At 38.7% G+C, this 5,100-nt stretch overlaps 1 pseudogene; it reads right to left on the reverse strand.

Annotated features, from left to right (window-relative positions):
- Positions 1–808: 808 nt before the first annotated feature.
- Positions 809–3,884, reverse strand: LOC144254596 (regulation of nuclear pre-mRNA domain-containing protein 1A pseudogene; annotated as a pseudogene).
- Between the last annotated feature and the right edge of the window lie 1,216 nt (positions 3,885–5,100).

A 5,100-nucleotide genomic window follows, 5' to 3' on the forward strand; every position in this document is an offset into this window, starting at 1 on the left:
CTGATTCTGAAGGATTTCTTATAGAAAAACCCTGATTCGGAGTGCATGTGAAAGAGGTACCAAAAAAGTTGCATTTGGAATGGTTTTCCTTAAGGGAGGGTGGCTGTTGAGCACAACTGACTTTCTCAGACTCCAGGTTCTCCCCTATGGACTTTTACTTACTGTAGTGATGGAAGGAGCAGAGGGAGTGCCAGGGAATCTGTTCAGACTGCCACTCCAGCAACTCTCTGCACTGTTTGTGGAGAAAAGAGTGATGGTATCCATTCAAACCATAGTACCCCTACTGCAAGTATGGTGACATGCTTTTCTCTTGAGGTGTCAGGCCAAACTGCACTCAGATGCATGATTTGCCTCAGGTACACAGTGAAGAAAATGCTCATGATTTAGAATTTGGTATTACAGTATCCCACCTAACCCCATTTCTTGAAAAAATTTAGCCTTCTTTTTAGGAAGGAAGACTATTCACTGCTAAGGCTTACCATGTTAACTATCATAAGGCGGAAAACATGACTAAAGCAGACTATTGTATGTGTTCAGTTAGTGGACTAACCAACAACTGAGGTTTGTGGAGGACTGGTCAAGGGGTGGGATTCAGGTTCTTGAGTACTATCACTTATCACAAATCTCATCAAGCTCTTTAAAAAAATAATGCATTTTTATCATAAATATTTAGAGCAGATACTGGCATCAAAATCAGTATCTAAGTTAGAAGTCTGTCTTAAATGGTGAAAATATTCCAACAAACTTCTAAAAGATTTCAAATCTTTCCAGGAGTACACAGTTTATAAATTAGTTTTAAAGGGAAAAAATATATATTCTGAATGGATAAATCACCACTTTAGCAGATCATAAATAAGGTCAAGATATTGAAAATAAGTTAACATACAAGTTCTTGCTTTCACATTAACAACAACAAAAAATCTAACTTACTTGGTATACTTTCACAGCAGGTATAACCAGGTTTTGTAATTGTGCATTTGTTACCTCTCCCCCTTTGCTCTTTCCTTCTATTTCCTATACCTAGGGACAGAGGTACATAGCACAGGCAGATACCCCAATGTGCGGTTCTGGCTGCCGCACACCATTTCCTTGCTTAGAGTGATGTTATTACAAATGCTGGTCAGGACCTATGATTAGTAATTTATCAACCATATTACAAGTTAAGTACATTCATGGTTAAGTGGATTAGGTTCCCAGGTGAGCTTTCAATAGTAATGTGCAAGGGAACCTAACTACTACTGTTTCTGTGAGAAAATGTGTCCTAACTACCAAAGTTGTCTAAAACACTTTGGAATGTAAGACATTTATGGATGGGACTATTTTATATGCATCTGTTTTAGAAATAGGTCAAATTGTAAAAAATCACTGTTTCCAGAACTACAGTCTATCAAAACTAAATTTTGCCTTCTCTTTCACATGTGAACTAATTTTAACTATAATCTCTAATACTGAGAAACAAAGTGAAGCCATTTAGAATAGTGAGACATAATTGGCTTGTGGGATTTAAAAGATGTTTTATTGACTATCTACTTTGAATTTGCCTACAATGAGAAATGTCTAATGTAAAGCAATGGATGAGAAAAATGTTTATCCTAAGTCATCATTGAATACAAATCCACAGCTTAACAATATGATTTAAAAAGAAAGCTGGAGAGCATGCAAATGCTCTAACACACAGGGTTAGAAATAAAAGGTAAAAGTACATTTGTTTTGTATTTACATCTGTAAATATACAAATATAAAATTTACCAGATCTACCCTGTAGTGTAGCACTCTTAATTTCCAAATATACAGTCATTCAAAAACTTGAAGGGAACATTAAAAATGTCCCAGGCTACTTTACTGAACATTAATGAATATCGAGTTCTTGTACTATTAGAGCTAAAAATACTACTGTGTTTTAAGTTATACAGCTGAGGGAATAATAAAAGTATCATTTCATGTTTCTTTTAATCCCATAGATAGCTTTTTTTATCATAGGGATCAATTATGTTAAAAGGAGACTGATTTGACAAATAGAAATCAGTTCCGGAACCAAAGTTGTTCTCTTGGTAGAGTCTCAAAATTCATAGCATTTTCATATTAATCTATTCAAAAAATTCTAAACAGTATAATCAAAGGAGTCCCTATTTCACAATCTTTTTAGTCTATGATGGCAGTTGAAATGGAACTCCTACAATGCTATCTGAAAAGTTCTCTAGACTTCGATCTGACCCTACAAATGGCATCCATGTTTAGTGTTAAATTACTGACTTCTAGAGAGTAAGGAATCAAAAGTAGGGAGAGGCACAGAACCGATATTTGAGTTGGGGAGAAGGATGAAGATTAAGTTGGAACATTTAGTCCCTTCTATAATCAAGTCCTAACTATACCATAATAAAGTCTCAACCAACTCCTGATTAGTTCTTCCCCTTTAGGAATTAGATAGTATACAGTGATTAGATACTGAAAAAAGAAAATAATGAAAAACAATTGAAAATACATGAAGAAATAGAAACATGGACTTTCTCACAAGGCCCTGGATCAAAAAAATTTACAAAAAGACTGTTTGAAAATAATCACTATGTGAGCTTATTAATACACAGAGATCATCACTTTGTTTAAATTAAGTCATGTTAACTTACTAATAAAATAGTAAACAAATCAACATTTTAAACAATTTTATAAATTACTTGTCGCTTCTTTTGTTAGTATCACTCTCTCAACAATATACAAAAATAACGCTACAGGACTATCCACCTAACCGGTCTCCATGTCTTGCAAAGTCCTGGGCCCTAGAAAGAAACTGGTCGTCAATCTTCACTGTAGATGTCCCCCGCAAAGGGCAGGTGCATGTGGCTGCCAGTGACATTGGGCAATCGAGATAAGTCTGGCAGGCTCTGGATCCGGGACCTGAGTTCTTTGCGCACCAGGGAAGCTCTGGCTAACTTGCGCTTGTATTCTTCCAATTTATGCTCTTTCTCTGCAAGGGCTTCTTTTTGACAACGAAGAAAATCTGCTAACATTCGAGTGAGTTGCTTCCTATCATCTATTTCTGCCGCCAATCTGCCATTGTAATCTGCCAGCAACATACAAGCATCCTCTACCATTTTAGAAAGCCTTTCTCCAGATTCTTTATCTGTTATTTTATCTAGCAGGGATACTTCTTGGACTTCGACAGGCAAAGAAGCTATCCTCTGATGAACTGCTGCATCACCTGAAGCTGCATTTTCTAGATCTTGTAAGGCTCTAACGAGATCTAGAGTCTGTGGTGGTTCACTTGGAGATCCTAGAGAGGAACAGTTTTCATTTTCATCCACCTTTATTTGTTCATAAGTTCTCTTCCTAGGCTTCTTATCACCATACAGAGCTTGCTTAAGTTGTTCTAATACATCATTTTCATATACAGATCTTTCTTCCCAAATAGATAACACTCTTCCAAGGTGCTTCTTACAACTTTCATCAGTTTCACTTGAAACATGCTTAAAAGCCTCCACTATAACTGGTGCAAAATCTTTTGTAAACTCCGGCCCCTTCCTTTTGCTGTTCTGAATGACATCCTTGGCTAGGTAGAGAAAAGTAAGCTTCCTGTTGGGTTTTGCTTTCCGCAGCTCCCGCTCCCACACGGTGACGATGGGCCGCGAGTGCTTGCGGTGGTGGATGAGCCACAGGGACAAGGTCTGCACGCTCTGCTGCGAGTTGCTCAACTCCGACAGCTTCTTCTCCAGCGCCGCCTCAGAGAAGGCGGACATCCCTCCAAAACCGCGTTCACGCCGTCCCACGCGGTAGGGCCAAGGGGAGGAGAGTTTTGCCGCGCTCGTCGCGGCCTCGCCCCCTCACCCCACCCTTCCCCACGCCCTCACCACCGACGCCGCTACATCCAAGTCCCTCCGCAAACCAGCAAGATGGCGTCCATCTATTGGGTTTTAAACTCCCATTTCTACCCCAAATACAGATAGCAGAATCACATCTGTTACATACTCACATTTTTACATAATGGCATATTAGTGACTGTCTTGATCTGCTACCTTTCCTAACCTCTACTATCCCCCCTCCCCTCCCCTCCCACCTTCCCTCTCTGCCTCTTCTGCTGTTGTTCAATTCTCTCCCTTAAGACTTGGCTAATATTTTCTGTTGTGTATATTTCAATAGCCATTCTATTGCAAATTGTCCTTACCTCTAAAAGGACCAAACACTTTCTTCAGAGTACCCAACAGCTTTTCACATGTGACCTTGAAATGGGACTTGCTGCATCCCCTTTTCTCCAGGAGCAGAGAGTTTACCTTACATTGCAGACAACCTCCTCCAAGAATCCCTGAAACACTCCTTAAAGATAAGCAAATCTGACATTTTTTAGGCTGCACTGGACCTAGTTGCAATGTGTTCCTCACTTGTAAGACTCACGTGATCTTCATGATGATGGTGTCTACAAATAGGGCAGGTCCATATGGAATTCTTCCACCAAAGACTTTGAACAGGCAGACATTCTCAGCACCTTCAGAAATTTCTGCAATTCAGAGGCTTTCACAAATTCTTTTCATGATAAGAAAATCATGGCTACTTGTGATAACCAATAATTATTGAGGATTCCTAGAGCAGGAAATTGTTCCTCAAAGCCCTGGTTATATCATTATTTTAAAAATTCATGTGCTTGCTTTTTGTTGAATTTGTTAATTGTACAGAGTTCTTGCACTGCCAAACCATTCCTGAGAATCCAAAAAATAAAATGGTATAATGGACAGGCCCACTGTTTATTCAAACACAATTTATATGCATTTTCTTGGGATGTGGAGTACCAGGGATTAAACTCAGGGACACTCAAATACTGAGCCAAATCTCAGCCCCCTTTTGTATTTTATTTAGAGATAAGAGCTCACTGACTTGCTTAGTGCCTCTTTTTTGTACATGCTGGCATTGAAATCACAGTCTTCCTGCCTCAGCATACCAAGCCACTGGGATTCCAGGTGTGATTCACCACACCTGGTGATTTGTAAGCATTTTAAGAATTTCAGAATCTTTTATAAAATTGTAACAAGAGTTTGAATTTAAGTCTGCTGAAGGTTTTCAAAATTTCCAGTACACTATATCATTAAATAAATCCTCTTCATATTAATCTCAGTT

The sequence above is a fragment of the Urocitellus parryii genome, chromosome 1, assembly GCF_045843805.1.
Source record: "Urocitellus parryii isolate mUroPar1 chromosome 1, mUroPar1.hap1, whole genome shotgun sequence".
Lineage (NCBI taxonomy): Eukaryota > Metazoa > Chordata > Mammalia > Rodentia > Sciuridae > Urocitellus > Urocitellus parryii.